The sequence below is a fragment of the Peromyscus eremicus genome, chromosome 19 (genome assembly GCF_949786415.1).
Source record: "Peromyscus eremicus chromosome 19, PerEre_H2_v1, whole genome shotgun sequence".
In the NCBI taxonomy this organism is placed as follows: Eukaryota; Metazoa; Chordata; class Mammalia; order Rodentia; family Cricetidae; genus Peromyscus; species Peromyscus eremicus.
In genome coordinates, this window is record NC_081435.1 from 51,192,048 (window position 1) to 51,209,532 (window position 17,485).

Consider the following 17,485-nt stretch of genomic DNA (forward strand, 5'->3'; position numbering starts at 1 on the left):
TACCAGCCTCTACTTCTCATAACAAACACATGCACAAGCTCGATGGCTTGATGCGCCAGGCGTACATTCCCACTGCAGATCAGGGCACATGCCTTAGATTATTGTTGGTTTTTATCATTAAGGAATTCATGAATGCTGCCAAAGAAAGAAGTTCATTGGGAAATGGTAACCTTTGATCTGTAGACCAATTAGATATTGTGTCTTAGATTTCTATAAGTCCTTATCAAACCAAAGAGCTGATTGCATGATTCCTTTCGCAGAGGATTCCTTTTGCTGAAAAGCCCCAGAGGTAACAGTGCTGGTCTTTTCTGGACTAGTTGTTTCGTTTCTCCTTTAATGTTGGAACAGTTGCCACCAAATCTACACAGTTTTCCCAAGCAAAATCAGAGAGAAGCAAGGCAGAATGTCTGCCACTGTGGCAGAACCATTGTAGGGTGAATGAAGAGTTAATTAATATTCCATTGTGGTAAGCCATTCATTTTTGACTATAGGAATATAACCTTAGTTATACTTTGTGATGACTTGAGTAAAAAAATGTCCCCCATAGCCTCAAATATTTGAACATTTGCTCTACAGTTGGCTGTGCTCTTTGGGAAGATTATGTGTAGTTGGTTGGTTTTTTGTTTTGTTTTGTTTTGTTTTTTAACTCTCAGTTCTTTGGAGGCCTGCCACTCAGCTCCCAAATAGTCATATGAATACTTATTCTTTCTTATTAGTATCTGACCTTTGCTTGGCTTATTTCTAGCCAGCTTTTCTTAACTTAAATTATTCCATCTACCTATGGCCCTGAGCTTTTACCTTTTTCTATTTCTATATATCTTTTCTTTCCTTCTGTGTCTAGCTGTTTGACTGGGTGGCTGGTCTCTGGCATCCTCCTCTCCTCTTTTTCTTGCTCCCCGATCTTCTCTTCCCAAATTTCTCCCATTTATTCTCTCTGCATGCCAGCCCCACCTATCCCTCTTCTACCCAGCTATTGGCTGTTCAGCTCTTTATTAGACCAATCAGGTGTTTTAGACAGGCAAACAGACACAGCTTCACAGAGTTAAACAAATGCAACATAAAAGAATGCAACACATCTTTGCATCATTGAACAAATGTTCCACAGCATAAATGTAACACATCTTCAACTAATATTCCACAGCAATTATGGAACCTTTGGGAGGTGGAGCCGTGGTGGAGGAAATACGTCGTTAAGCTTTGAGGGTTTGTAGCTTTGTCTCTGCTAGCTGTTTGAGGTTGAAGGTGCGGACTTTCAGATTCCTGCTCCAGCCTCTTGCTGCCATGCCTACTCTGCCACTATGGTTCTCCCTCTGAAACTGTGAGCCAAATTAAACTCTATCTTCTATAGATTGTGAGTCACAGCAACAAATGTAACTAATACGTGCAGGGAGGAATCTTATAAGGTCAGTAGTTCACAAAGTAAAGCATAGATTGGAGGGAACTGGATTAATTTAAAAAAAAAATCAGTGTCTTTTTAGCCAGAAGAGGAGGATAAGGGGACATTAAGTAAGGCTAGGGGGGGGGGCATTAAAATTATTTCCTCCACTGTTTTAGTTTTGGTTAGCAGTGGCCATCCCTTGGTCTCATACCAGCCTTCAGCTAGAATCCTAGTTTCTACTAACCAATGAGTATGAGAGGAAGTAGGGACAGGAAGAAGAAGTAAGCCCTGCCCCAAGATTGCTTCTTCCTACAGTCTTTCCTTGCTAAGTGGGGTCCACTGTGTGAAAGGAATGGAGAGCAGAGCTCTGGCCCTACATGGAACTGGAGAAGGCTCTTTTGCTTTTATTGATAGTGACTGAAAAATAAGACAAACTCTTGAATTATAGTGTGAAGGAAACAGACATGAAGGGACAGTGGTGATAAAACTGTTGGTTTTTCTTGTCCTCTTCTAATCCTTCTCTCTTCAATTGCTTACCCTGGAAAAGACTTAGGACTCATGGCTGGGGTTCATCTCTAAGCTCTTTCACACCAGACCTCTGAGACTTTGATTCTATCAAGAGGTCACAGGTATTCTAAGCACACTCTTGATGCTTCTTTCTGTACCTGAAGAGAAGCCTGGGGATACCTACACTGTGTGTTGTAAATATCAAATGATACATGAAATCAAATTCAGAATGTTTCACTTAGAAAACCTTCAGCTCAACACCTGATGGGGGCTTCCCATGCCAAAATCTTAGTGGACCTTTAAGAAATCAATTTTATTGTAAATAAATATAACACCAAAATCATCCTTTGGCTCTGTTCTGACCTACGAATAGTTAGAAGTGTACAGTCTCTCTCCTCTATAATTCTACAATTTAACTAATGTTAAATAAATTTAATAATAATAAACATTTGGGCAGTGACTTTGGGCTTCTGACTCATGGAAAACCACCAGTTCTCTCCACAGATGTTTCTATTGATCCAAATGCTCCACTCTGAAGCTGTAAGTAGTTGTTATTGGGAGGGACACAAATGCCTTCCTTTATATTTTGTTCTGTTAGACATTTTTCCCAAACTGTATAGTCACTCTTTCCACAACTCTTCATATAATTTTTTCATACCACAGAAGAGAAGCAGTTGATCTTTAAAATACGTTTAATACAAGAGAAGTTGGGGAAGTGGGTTGCCCTGTAGACCTAAGGAGCTGATAGCTCAGAAATCCTGGTTCCCAATGCCAGGGCTGTGTGACCACAGGTAAATGGCTTGAGCTCTCTGAATTTGCCTTTATCACTGAAAAAAGCCAGAGGAACAGTGCTGACCCCCAAATCTCTGGGAGGGTAGAGTGATGGGGCCTGCATAAAGCCAAAGGCTCCAGAACTTGACAAGAGGAGAGTCTTAGCCACCCACTTACTTTCCAGAAGTGTAGACCCTGGTGATTCTCCTCACTTTAGGAAAACCTCTCCCTGGTGTGTGTAAGGGGAGGCTAGGGAATCCCGTGGAAAGTAGACTTTCAGTTGAGTCTGAGCAAAGTTGCTCTCACTGGACACAAGGCCTCTGAAGGGAGGTTGGGCTTTTACATAGGAAGAAACAGGCTTCCCACTAGCTCTGTCAGACCCTGAAATGACATCTGTTCCAGGTACACGCCATTGTCCTAGTTTTCATACCTGAAGTCTGCAAGTCACTCCTTTATCATCACTGAGGAAGCATAAAGACACTGGTCCCACGTCCTATCCCATCACTGCAGACTCTTTACCTGGGACAAATCTAGTCAGAAGAGCACAGAGGCACTTCAGAAGAAAATTCAGAATGAAGGCTGTGAAATGTTGGCTTGAGTTCAGGAACATCCCGGCTAAGAAGGGGTAAGCTGGTGTCACATGCCTGTGGGTGACTGTGGGAACCACTGCCTACCCCGCAGCCATGCTTGGAAGTGTGGTCACAGTTCTGAACAGGAGTAAGAAATGGGTGTTTCTCAGAGGGATGAGTAGAAAATCTCCCTTAGCCTTTGTAGTGGGTAGCCATTCCAGCTTTGATCTGGAAGTTCCAACCCCCATTGAGTTTTCGGTAACTGTCACGCCTACAAGGCGGGGCCAAGAGAGGACCCTGAAGACCCGAGATCCGGATGTGCCGCCCTCTCTCTTGGTTCCTGGACCCTGGATGCTAGAGGTAGACCGAGTAGAGTTCTCCAGAGAACACTGCTGGACTGCGCTACGTCTTCCCCAGACCCTGCAACCTACCTATCCCTTCATTTGTAAGTTACGCCACTAAATAAACTTCCCTTTTAACTACGTGGAGTGGCCTTAATAATTTCACTTGGCTTGGCTTTAAGGCTAAGGAATAAAAGAAGAAGTATACCTTGGCCACAACTTTGAGCAAAGGAGAAAAAGAACACCTAAACAGTATCACCTCTAAGGGGGGGGAGGGCAACAACTATCAATTCATTCTTTCACAGGGGGCACTATGAAACAGAAAAAAATAATAGCACTGTGGCTTAAAAATTAAACTAGATAACATGAAATATAGACTATAACATAGTTATACACAATGTATGACATTAATTATAGCTAGAAATAATACACAGTCAGTCATTCTATTGTGTAAGATAACACAAGAAATTATTTCTCCTTTAGAATCTTAGCTTTATCACGGTTGACAGTTTCTCCTCAAACCCCACGTTCTACTAACTTGGATGTGTTCATTGTACAAGTCAAGTAGGTGTTGAAACTTCACACAATACATCATACATTCATATAATTACGAGTCAGTTTTGAAAGATTAGCTATAAACAGAAGACACACATTTTGACACTGTGGCATCCCACAAAGGCTGCAAAGATGCCTTGCTGTGCACAATGGTCTCTACAGCCAGTTCTGTGGTGCCTCAGCCCACTCAATAACGTTTCAATATTTTATAGGGATTATACAAGAATAATTTTATAAGATAAGTGCTCCTTGAGGACATAGTTATACTTTCATAACATCCTAGATTTCTGGACCACACAGAATAAGTAATTATGTTGATAAAGATACTCAAAGAATAATATTTTCCTTTCGGAAAAATGGAAAACTTCTGATTCCTCAATCCTAGGCTCAATGGCTGCTAGCCACCAACTTCTAGTATGATTTAAAATAGTCAAAATATATTGGAAGATTAGAATTAGTATAGTAGGTGCATATCTCATGCCCAAGCAAAAATTCAGAGAGTATATTTTATAAAAGAGAATTTCTCATAAGCACAATGCTGCTAATCACCATTAGACCCATGTGTCTCGAGACCTATGACACCACAGTGTCCTAGCTGAGCCCCAGAGTAAAAGGTAACATAGGACCTTGAAATAGGGTAAAGATGATAGAATTCTACCCAGATATGCTGGTACACAGCTGTAATCTCAGCACATAATAGGATAAGGCAGGATGATGTCAAGTTCAAGAGTAGTTTGGATTACCTTAGGAAGACCTTATGTGTGTGTTTGTGCATGTGAGTGAGTGTGTGTGAGTGTATATGTGTATGTTAGAGACAGACAGAGACAAAGAAAGAGATAGAGAGATTCTCTTGGATTATGACCATTGTCCTTATACATGTGTTTCATTTTATAAAATAGATACTTCAAAATAGTCTTCATGGCTTTTCAGATCTTAGAGTCACATAGAGTGTCTTATAAATCAGTCTGAGAATAACATTGCTTTATAAGTGGTCTGAAATCTTGGACCACGTTAAACTTGATTTTACTTTGAAGGTCCCTAAATTTTACTTCATCATGAGGCCTTGATCCAAATTTATTACAGGGGTTTAATATTGTGACTGAAAGTAATTCATTTGTATTAACAAAAACATCAATTTAAAAAAGAAAAGAAAATCTATGTGTGCTAGCCAGAGAAGAGTGTGGATGGTGAATGGAGCCCAGCGTAGTGCTTGCCCTCAGATAACCTCACTGTGGGCTTCTTCCAACCTTTTCTACCTCCCACCAGTAACACTTCAACATCAATGATGAATTTTGATTCTGTGTGAAAATAACTGGTGCTGCCCATGGACGCCCAGAAGGGAATGTCCACCATGCTGTGTTGTAGCATGTGCTCCACACTCAGCTTCTCGTCTTCATTGCCCTTTAGAACCAAATGCTTGACCGCAATGACAAAGCTAGACGACATGGTTGTCATCTTCCCACGGGTATCTTGAGCATGTCCCTAATGTAGCAACCTCTGGGAGAGCCAGCAAAGAGGCCCAGCACATGCCCAGTGAGGACTTGGGTGAGACCTTGAGCCTGACACAACATTGTCCTTTCTCAACCAGCACTGAACGTTAAGTACAGGCCTCCAGGCTATTTCTAATTCATTACTCTAAACTCTTCCTCCCAAATCCTCCCTTCCTATTGTTTCCTGCGGTCCTTAATGTTCTGTCTTGTTCATGTCTACACACTAGCATATTGACAGTTTTGTTCTCAATAGCATCCTAGAGCATCAGAAGCATTAGAAGCGTCAGAAGCACATGGTCTATAACTTCAGGCAGTCCTGACTGTAGTGAACTGACAGACTGATCCTGAGGCCTGACACTTACATGTGAACTAAAATAGTGATCTAGAAGAGAACATTTGGAGGAGGGTCTGGCACCCAGCTGGTTTCCAGGATCATGTGCAAAGGTTCCCACAAGTCCCAGCCCAGAGACCAGATTCCCATACTTACTGTGCAAGCAAGGAAGGAGGCCTCCATCACCTTGTGCCTATTGCTTTCTTGAAAGCCATGTTTCCAATTTGAAAATGCTTGTTTGAGACAAACCCCACTGGTGTTACATTGTTACAGTCTGTTAATTCATAAGGTCATGGCGGGAATAATATGCAAAACAAAACCCCATTGATCACATGAATGATATAGCAAGAAGCTGTAGAGCCAACTGAACAGCCAAGCAAACATTTCTTCCTTCCTCCCATCTCTATTCCTTTTGTATTCCATGAACCACAATCATCCATTCACTTACTCATCTCTCAATAATTAAGCATTCATCACGTGCTGGGCATTGTCTGGGTTCAGGAAACAACACAAGAAATAAAACTGTCAACAAAGGACCCAGCTAAGCACATATCTGGGGAAGAAAATTGCAAGCGGAAGAAGCGGCAAGTTCCCAAACACCTGAAGGTGCAGTGGTCTCATAAGTGGGGGACGCAGGCAGGGTCACAGAGGTCACAAGAGGACCTTTCAGTTTTCAGTTTACATGAGACAATTCACAGGCTGTGAAGGGGAAGGATGATGTCATACAGCTTGTGCTGTACAGGTCCGTTCCACCTGCTGTGTAAGGACCAGGCCAGAGCAACTCTGTGACCAAACATCTAGTCTAGCTGGAGTCCTTGTGCTCTACCATGATGGACACTGTAGGCAGACACAGAGAAGCTCTTCAAGAGTTCGTCTTTGGCAGCTTTTATATCGCTTGGTGTTTGACAGTAGCTAGCAGAGGAACGAGAGAGTGGCACATTTACAGAAAGGGACAAAGGGGCCTTGAGGTGGAACAGCCCCACGAGCTGCCATGTGGCCCAAGTTAAATTCTGTTCCCGTTTACCTACACTGAACTTGCCCACTCCTGTGTGGAACTGCAGGCCCCAATTTCTAAGTGATCCTCAAGGACAACGGCCTGGCCCCGTTATCATAGGCATAGCCTCTGAGTGTTGATGTCATTAACATATACACCTGGATCTTCTTTACCCCAAAACATAAAACTCACCCCTTGGGCTGATATCTACTTGAGATCCATCCCCGCTAGCTAAGATCTGTCTTTCCTTCATCTTCCTCTTTATAAACTCTCCTATTTGCTCCCACTTCTTTGCCCTTGCCCTTCATTTCCCAGGAGACTGTGGGAGTCTCTGCAAACACCACAGACAGCAGTGTGAGGTAGAAGGCAATCCAGTTCAACAGGACTCAGCAGCCAGTGTTGGTTCAAACTTTGAGAGTCCAACACCAGGCATAGTTTATTTCAGGCATATTTAGACATGGACAATTTGGTGGGGGAAGTTTCCTGGTGATAATTAGCTCAATTCCGTGTGTACAGCAAAGCTTAACACATGACTACATCAAAACTCATGGTAAAGTACATGTGACCTCTTCCATAAAGATGGGTTCTATAGATCGACTACACATGACATCTTAAAAGTCTGGGAGAGGATCTGGTATGGTCTTGATAGCTCAAAGACCACCAGGTTATTGACCATCTTTGCTACCAACCATCTGGGTCGAAAACAGTTTATGTATCTTTTCCTTTGAAGAGACAACCCCACGTGTTTAACTTTTCTGGTTCCCCCAGAGTTTATCTGTGAGCACAAGGACCTCTGTGCTCCCTACAGGAGACAAGCAGTCCCCAGGAGATAAGGCAAAAGAGAAACCTACAATGTCAAAGCCACCAGTAGGCGGGAGCCAGCAGCCTCAAGTGGCGCCCTCTAGTGTTAACAATTCTCCTTGAGGCCTCTGCTAAGGGACTCAGCTCTGTATATGGCCTGAGAGGTCAGTACTTCTTATTCCTTGGCAGCAGCTAGAGCTGCAGCTTCCAGCAGGCCTGGGAATTATGATTCCTCAGTTCATGGCAAATGTCATTGTTACAGCTTCTATATCTGTTTGGTCTGAGATCCTTAGTCCCAAAGATGTCACCAAGGCCTGCAGGTTCTTATCTACAGCTTTCCACCCGTCAGCCTCAGCTCCGAGTCCTTTCTCTGCTCATTGTCTTCCCTGCTTTCACTACCCATCGGCTCTCTTGAACTGTTCAGCTACTTCTTGGTGCTCCGGAGGCTGCCACAGTTACTGGCATTCAGGAGGTGGCGGCTGCAGCTTCTCTGGGGCTGCTGATGCTGCTGACGCTGTGAGCCACCAGCCCTGCAGCCCTGCTTCTTTCTGCAGCTACCTCTGCTGCCTCCTGCTAGCCTGCTGTTGGCTGCAACTCCTCTGCTTTACTGTCTCTGCTTCATGTTATCAGTGTTGCGTTGGAAGCGCCACGTCAGCCCCCCTCCCCCATTCCAACGACCCCACACACACACACACACACACAGAAACCCCACCAGAGCTGCTCCAGACCTCTCCTACAGGGTATTTAAGCTGCAGTCCACAGATCTGTCATGTGATTTCTCTCCCTCCCTCTCCCCGAGATCACCCAGGAGTGCTGTGCTCAGATTAAACCTGGTCCTTTACCTTTTAATTCGGCTCAGTTTGGCTTATTGCGTCTGCAGAGAAACCTACCTAGTACCAGGGATTCAAAATACTTACCAGTCAGCTCAGCCTGCACTAGTAAAAGTAAGCAAGACAGACTAAAATCTTTTCCTTGGGTCTAATGCTGCAGCACCAGGAAATGCAAAATGTGAGGGCGTCACTTAGGATCCTCAAATGAGACAAAAGGCCTGCTTAATTAGACAGGGGAGAGTGTTTGCATCCATCACAGCAAACCCCGTAAGCAAACAAATGTTTGTATGTGAACCAGTTCTGGTAGTTCCTTCGGCCTACTAGGAAATGGTTGCGTGGACACCTACAGTTCGCTGAGGTCTGTGAGAGCAAAACAGGTAAAAAAGCGAGTTCCAGGAAAGGCGCAAAGCTACACAGAGAAACCCTGTCTCGAAAAACAAAAAACAAAAAAAAAAAAAAAAAAAAAAAAAACATTTGAGACAGCCCTGACTGAGGTGACCCTTTCAGAAGCTGGAGCACACTGCTGCAAGTGTGGTGTCGTTTCCCCACGTGTCCAGGGAGTGTTCAGAACAGTCACGGTCGTCGCAAGAGTCCAGGCAGCCATTTTTCTTGTGCTTCTACAAACCCGAGGCAGCAAGGGAAAGTCCCCGGATTGCAGACTAAGTCAAAGTGTCCCGTCCCCGAAGCCTTGGCTTCTTCACAGGAAAGTGAACAGCAGGAGTGCTGACAATAAGCACTTAAAGAGCTCATAATTAGTAGGAACGTGATCTTGACCTTGCCTAATACTCTCCCAGTGCTTCAAGGAGAGGAGGGCCTCATCTGTCTCGGTGCTGTCCCTGTCACACTTTCTGCCACCCCCATTTTTTAAGCTTTCAATACATTCTCCATGTTGAATTACATGTTAGCAGTATCTGCAGTGGGATGGCCGGAGGAGCTGGTGATTAAAACCGAAACAGTGAAAACAAAATGATTATGATTCAGTTTTTGTTCTGCAGAGCACAGCAAAGACGCGGCTAGCCTTCAGGGATAGAGGGTGCTAATGAACTGAGTTTTCTGATTAACCGATGGGAAACCAAACAGGAAAGAAAGCTGCCAAGGCCTCTTTGTTCATAAGCAAGGCATGTAAAGAATTAAAACCAAGTCTTTGCAGCGTAGGCTGCAACCGTCTGCCGGGCATTCACTAAAAGAAGGGCCTACAATCATTAAGATGGATCTTCTGCTTGGAGAGGCCCCTCAAGGCCCAGAGGAGAGTCATGCTCTGGAATGTAATCATCTAAGGAACAGAACCTAGGTCTCCAGACTCCTGAGGGCAGAGTCCTAACAGTGATCATCACCAGCCACAGGGCAGACAGCTGGCTTCCACTTTCGGTAACTGAGCCTAGGTTGTTTCTGCTTCTCTGTTACTCACTCACTGTCAGTTGACCTTGAACATCTGCCTCTGGAGGTCACATAGATGAGCTATGTTATCAGTCTCCCACTGGTTGCTCTAGACAACTACATTTAGCTCTGATGGGCAGATCATGATGATAATTGTTGACTATGTTACTTTTCAGGGTCTGGAAAATTGTTGTTGAAACTAATGACTTTTCTTTTGGGCCCATGTGTCTGATTGGTGACCTTGTCACATCAGGAAGTCAAAAACTCCATCTCAGACCATGGTGACACCTTTTGAACATGCAGTTCAGAGAGGCCACACACTTTGACTCTGAGTGCAGTACCCTTGTGTACAAGCAGACTTTACCTCCAATCACTTTTCTCCATGCCTTAAATCACCTGCTTTTTCATCCCATCAATACCCCAAACCTAACCTCTGGGATGGGACTGAAAACCTGGGTCTGTCCATCCGTTGGTATGCTGCGTGACCAACAAGCTGGTTTGATCAGAGAATTGTACTCAAATGATCTTTAGATCTTTAGAAATACCTAAAGTTACAAGTGGTGCCTGAGGTGGGATGATAAAAATAGTCTTAGGGAACAGAAGGGATGCTCCAGGAAGGAAGGAGCTACAAGAGAGCAAGAGAGATAAGAAGGACACACTTGGTAAGTTTTCCCCCAAATTAGCTTCTTTAACTGAACTATGTAACTAGAATTCTAGACTATTTGTCGAGAAGAGACCTTCCAGAAAGTTGTATCCCCACCTAGGGTCTTCAACTGGCTTCCCAGGTTCCACCCTGCTCCTGGCTTCCCTGTGGGTTCTTTGGTTGGGAAATTGGCTACCATGTCAGCCTGCAATGTTTCGCCCATGATGACTCACACACCCTGACCTGTTTTAATCCTCATTTCTTAGGCTCTCTCACCAAATAAACTCGGTCTCGGTGAAGGATTTTAGACCAGAGCCAAGTCATCCTGCAAACACAGGCAGGTCTTTCCCAGAACTCCTGTTATTTTAATAATTGAACTCTCATCAGAGAGTGCTGTCTGACCCTGAAAGCATTCTAAGTGTTTGGGGTTTTGTTTTGTTTTTTCCCCAAGTGGCTGAGTTGCTCCTTTGTTCTCTGGAACCATTCAGCAAGGAAGGCTGCTGAGCCCAGGGATTTGGACATTGAAATAACATTCCTCAGCTTGAAAGCAGCTCCAGCAGCCACCAGGAATCGCAGCTCACACCCTTGGCCTTGTGGAAGCAATAGACGCAGTTTAAAAGGGACAGAGATGTTTATAGATTGTGGGAATTAATGAAAATGCCCCCCCACCCCCCGAAACAAGTTGCAAAGGCATTTGCATATTGCTCAGGAAGGAACTTCAGTCTAGGAGGTCCCAGCAGTTGAATTAGATGCATATGCATTACACTGGCTGATGCAGGGCAGGAACACAGCATGCATTATTCAGGCCCACCACTTCCAGTAGTTGCAGACTACATGCTGGAGAGGCCCAGTGACAGGCTTTGTTGGCCAGTCCTACAAACACACAGCATTCCAAAGGCCTCTTTCTGCCCCTCAAGGACCCATCTTCACCCAGACTAGGAAGGCACAAGAATGTGTTCAAGATTACCTTTTATAATTATTTTTCGTGCTTTAAAGTTCTAGAGTTTTTACAAGAAAATAAATAGCGGATCTTTTTCTTCTAGGCAGCCAATTGGAGACACTTTATTGATTGGCTTGATTCCTACTGAGCAAAGGAAACAGTTCACAATCAACCTTGTCATCTAGGACTGTTCCAGTAGTTCTATAGTTATCATGCTTTTCCTGAACTTTCCTTATTCAAGTTCTCAGTCACACAAATTAACTCTTCTTTTAGAGTCAAGGAACAGGCAAGCAGACTGATAGTAAGAAAGGAACATACAAATAGTAAGTGGAATGATACTGGTGACTATTGACTGTGTCTGGCCCTTTAGACAGATCAGAAAGGGTCTTGATGATGTTTTGTGGGTTGCTTAGAGGCTAACATCAATCTCAAGGGTGTGAAGTAGCCCTATTATAACTAAGTATGTCCCCTCATCATCCAAGAGAGTATAAACAGAAAAACCCTGAAACAGACTCCTTAGCAAGAGGCAATATGCAGGACATATACCCAGGCAGGCTCGACAGAACAGGAAATAGCCCCAGATTGTGAGTGAAAAGGCTTTCCGCCACTGAGAACAACACAGTGCCTACTGGTTGAGAGCAAGAACTTGGGAGTTCCCAGGAATGAATTGTGATGAACATTTTGTAGATAGATACTTTGGTCTCATTTCTGAATGATAGAAGCATATCTGTTATATAAAGTGTAGGACAACATTTTTAGGATAAAAATCTTCTAATAAATAGGGCTGAAGTAAAAAACAATGATATCATGAAATTTGCAGGCAAATGGATGGAACTAAAAAATATCATCCTGAGTGAGTTAACCCAGACTCAGAAGGACAAACATAGTATATACTCACTCATAAGTGGATACTAGATATGAGGGAAGGGATGGCCAGACTGCAACCCACAGCTCCAGAGAGGCTAGTGGACTGGGAGTGGGGGTGTGGCGGATGGCGAGGAGTGGGGGCTGAAAACATAAGGAAATGGGAGGGTCGAGCTGGAATAGGGACAGAGTGGGAGGGCAGGGAGGGAGATGCCATGATAGATGAGGACATCATGGGAATAGGAAAAAGCAGGGTGCTGGGGAGGCTCCCAGGAATCCACAAGGATAACCCCATCTTGGACTGCTGGCAGTGGTCCAGAGGGTGCCTGGACCGGTCTACTCTGGTGACCAGCCTAGCAAATAACCTAGCTGTCATCATAGAGCCTTTGTCCAGTGGCTGATGGAGGCAGATGCAGAGATCCATGGCCAGGCACCAGGCTGAGCTCCGGGAATCCAATTGATGAGAGAGAGGAGGAATTCTGCAGGCAGAAGACATGAAGATCATGATGGGAAGACATGCAGAGATGACCGGCCATACTAGTGGAAGCCCATGAACTGTGGACTGGTGGCTGTGGAGCCCCCATGGGACTGGACTAGGCCCTCCTGATATGGAAGACGGTTGTTTGGCTTGAACTGTATGGTGGGCACCCAGGCAGGGGGATCGGTATCCATCCTTGGTGCATAGGCAGGCTTTTGGGAATCAGGTGCCTATGGTGTGATGCCTTGCAAAGCCTTGGTGCAGTGGGAAGGGGCTTGGACCTGCCTAGGCTCAGTGTGCTGGGCTCTGCTGACTCCCCATGGGAGACCTTGATTTTGGGGATGTGAGGATGCAGGGTGGCTTGGGACAGAGGGCTGGGGGGTGGGAGGGAGTGGGATCTGTGGGTGGTATGTAGAGTGAGTAGAAAATTTCTTAATAAAGAAAAATGAAAAAAAAAAAGAAATAAGGCTGAGGAGATAGCTCAGTGGATAAAGTACTTGTCGCATTAAGCATGAAGACTGAGTTCAAATCCTCAGAACCTATGTAAAGGCAGACAGCATAGCCCACATCTGTCATCTCAGCACTCCTATGGTGAGATTGGGGGGGGGGGGAATGTGGAGACAGGGGAATCCCCAGAAGCTCATGGGCCAGCCAGTCTCGTTGATGCAGCCATGAATAACAAGAGACTCAATCACAAACAAGGTGGAAGACAAGAATGGATACCTGAGACTGTCCTTTGGCCTCCCCATGTGCACTGTGGCACATGCATGCCTGCATGCACACATGCATGCACTGCACACACACACATGCATGCATGTGCACACACACATATACACATACATCATACACACACAGAGACACACACACACACGTGCATCATATGCACAAAGATGAAAAACATTTTTCAAGAAATAGCCTAATCATCATGAACACTCTGAAGCTACAAGGAGCTCCACACATGAGTGACTGTTCCGATTTCCCTCTGTGTTCGCCATCACCGGACTGTGCCGGCCAAGCAGGAAGCCCCACTTCCTGAGGTCTGAGCTGATTTCTTGCATTCTTAATTCGCTTCCCGCTTCTCTTCATTGATTTGTGCACTTTATATCCGTGTCGCAGGCCCTTCCTTACATCTTCCACAAACACTTCTGAAAGCTGTTTGGAGATAACAAGAAGACCCCCACCTGCAGGGCGCAGAGATCCCTTAGGCTGCCACCAGGGGGAGAAAGAAGTACTGTCCCCTGGGAGAGAAGCCTGTGCCTGACCCGTGCACGGCCTTTATGCTACAAGTAATCTGCACCCAACTTTGAGAATAGAGAAACCTCAGTCACAGCTGGCTGTGGGATGTTCTGACATCTGTCTTCATTGCTTCTTTGCTACAGGGATCTTCTGCCCTGCAAAACATCACCACTGCCAAAAGTTAAAGAGTATGTACAAACCCCTTGCTACATATAAAATCCATGCTCAACCGCCCAATGTAAATAAAGTGAAGGTTGTGTGATTCAATCATAATTATATTGACTATGTTATTATATATTCAATTATAATTATAAATTATAATACTTGTTACTATAATTAAATATCTGCTACATGGCAAATGTTATACAAACATATTTTGTTATACTTTAATAACAGCACTTCAGTGCCGGGTGGTGGTGGCGCACGCCTTTAATCCCAGCACTCGGGAGGCAGAGCCAGGCGGATCTCTGTGAGTTCGAGGCCAGCCTGGACTACCAAGTGAGTCCCAGGAAAGGCGCAAAGCTACACAGAGAAACCCTGTCTCGAAAAACCAAAAAAAAAAAAAAAAAAAAAAAAAAAACAGCACTTCAGGAAAATGTTGCAGCCAATCACAGACTCGGAGAAAAAGCATCAGTTCCGCCAGTTGACACACTGTCCGTATGATGAACCCTCACTGTGCCTCGATTTCCTCATTTGCTTTTATCATTTTTAGAAATGTATTTGATTTATGCAAATGAATGTTTGCCTGCATGTATACGTGGGCACCGTGTGTGCCCAGAGCCTGAGGAGATCAAAAGAGGGTGTTGAATCCCCTATAACTGGAGCTATAGATAGTCGTGAGCTAACGTGAGGTGCCAGGAACTGAACCCGGGCTCTGCAAGAGCAACAAGAGCTTTAACGGCTGAACCGTTCTCCAGAGCCTCACTTGTATCATTTGTAAATTGGCGATGATAACAAAACACCCACGTTAAAGAATCCTTGAGAGACTAGCAATATACATACATGTCAATCACTTTTGAGACACTGGGAAGAGCCAGGAACAGACCTACAGTGTAGCTCAGTGAAAGAGCGCATGCTCAGCACGCAATACGCCCTTCGTTAATGTTCCAGCAACTACAACAGTTGAAGAAAAGACAAAGAATTTGTGTAAGAAAGCTCAACTGTCCTCAATAATTAGCCTCATAATGCTGTTTTCAGATTTTGTAGGGGAAAAAAAAATGAAGCCAGATGTGTACTACCCAGCGAGCAAGCAAAGGCCTATGAATCCAGCTCAGCTCAGCTCAACTCACTTTACAGCCCCGTTCACTTAACTTTCACTGCCAAAGCATACCCTTCAACAATAAATGTTATCCATCCTATTAAAATAAACTCAATAGACATTTGGCTCGCATCCGCAGCAGGAAACTTACGTGTAATCGCAAAGCTTAGTTTAAATTTAGTTCATCGGGCTTAGGGACAGGCAGGTAAGTGGTGGTAGGGAAGGGGTTAAACAAAGACTGTGGCACCTAAGAAATTAATAAGAGGGAATGGGAGATGTCAGCTAAATGCTTTGAGTTAAGGCTGGTGAACTCCAAAAGCTGAGGAAGAAATGGCTGCTAACCAGGTAAGGTATAATAACACGCAGAGGATGAAGTTCAGCAGACCACTTTATCTAATGGGTGAAGCCCTGGGGTCAATCCCAGCACTGCGCATGCGCACACACGTAGAAGATGCCCTGTCATTTAATCGGATAGAGAATGTCCCCCCTATCGGTTGGATGTGGACGCAGGGAGAGCTGGAGAAGGTCAGAGAACATTTCAGCTCACGCATACAGACATGACTCCAAGGACTCACAGAAGGAGATAAGCGTCCTTCAAACACAGTAAAGAGTTTGGGCGAAGAGCAGAATTTGCAAAGTGAAGCACACACTGAGAAAAACTGTGTCTGTATTCAAAAAAGCCCGGGGTCCCCAGAGGAGCTAAGCACGATAAAAAAAAATAATAAAAAAATAAGGCCTGAAAGTGAGCGAGTCTGGCACAGCTGTAGGGCAGGTCTTGGCTATGAGGTTGAGCTTAGATTTATTCTCTGTGGCTATAGGGGCTGATGAAAAAGTGGTATGTTTGGACTTCTGCCTGGGGAAAGTGCTCAGATGTCTCCAGGAAGACTGGCAGAGTGGCAGCTGCAGGGAGTCTGAGGTGGGCTGGAAGCCATGTGAGAAGGAGGAGGAGGAGGAGGAGGAGGAGGAGGAGGAGGAGGAGGAAGAGGAGGAGGAGGAGGAGGAGGGGGAGGAGGAGGAGGGGGAGGAGGAGGAGGGGGAGGAGGAGGAGGAGGAGGAAGAGGAGGAGGAGGAGAAGGAGGGGGGAGGAGGAGGAGGAGGAGGAAGAGGAGGAGGAGGAGGAGGAAGGGGAGGGGGAGGGGGAGGAGGAGGGGGAGGAGGAGGAAGGGGAGGGGGAGGGGGAGGGGGAGGGGGAGGAGGGAGAGGAGAGGCTCGGCTGACCTACAGCTGTTTCAGGGTAAAGTGAAAAGAAAAGACAGTGTCCATGGAACTGGGGATGGAACAAAGGAAGTGCAGGCAATATAAATGACGATGGCTTTAGGGCGAGCACCTGGGAGGAGTCGGGTGCAGTTTGCTGAGAAAGAGAAATGGGCCGGCAAGTCTCTTCTCTGGAACTTCAGTGGGCAGAGAAGTGGAAGCAGCAGCCACAAGTACCATCTCGGAGAGAGTCAGGTCCTCAGGTGGCATTCGAGGGCCAGTTCCCATAAGCGGCGGAAGATGCGGCTGGACTCAGGCCTGCGCTGGAGAGTGGATCATCACACTTCAGAGAAGACAGTCCGGTATCGCCTCAGTGGGAAAGACCATGGAGAACCCACAAAGGAACAAAGAGAAAGAAAGCGGAAGGAACCATGCTGGGGGATACACAGAGGAAGCATCCTCGTGCTCTAGAGAGACCAGCCAATGAAAGCTGGAACGAACATGAGCGATGGGCTGGGGCGGTGGTGGCAGGGAGGAAGACTGGAGTGAGTGATTGCGGAGAAACTTCTGGATTAGACCTGCGAAGTACAAACAATAGTCAAACTGTAAAGTTCTCTCCTGTTGCGTCAATTTAAGAAGAAAATAGCTCCTTCCAAAGAGCCCCCCAAAGGATGCTTGCTTTGCAGATGGATACATCTGGGGAGAATCAAATCATTTTTAAGGGCACACTGCTTAACCTAAACAGTAGTGTAACACAATAAAAATTATAAACCTGTGGAAAAATATAATATAAAGTAGTCAAACCCTTCCACTTTTTACTTAACCTACCTGTCCTTATAAAGTGAATTCGTTTAGGCACCAAGTGTCTATTCAGACACTCTCGGTATTTGCTATTAAGATGCTGGGAGAATAGTCCTTTAATGTCTTA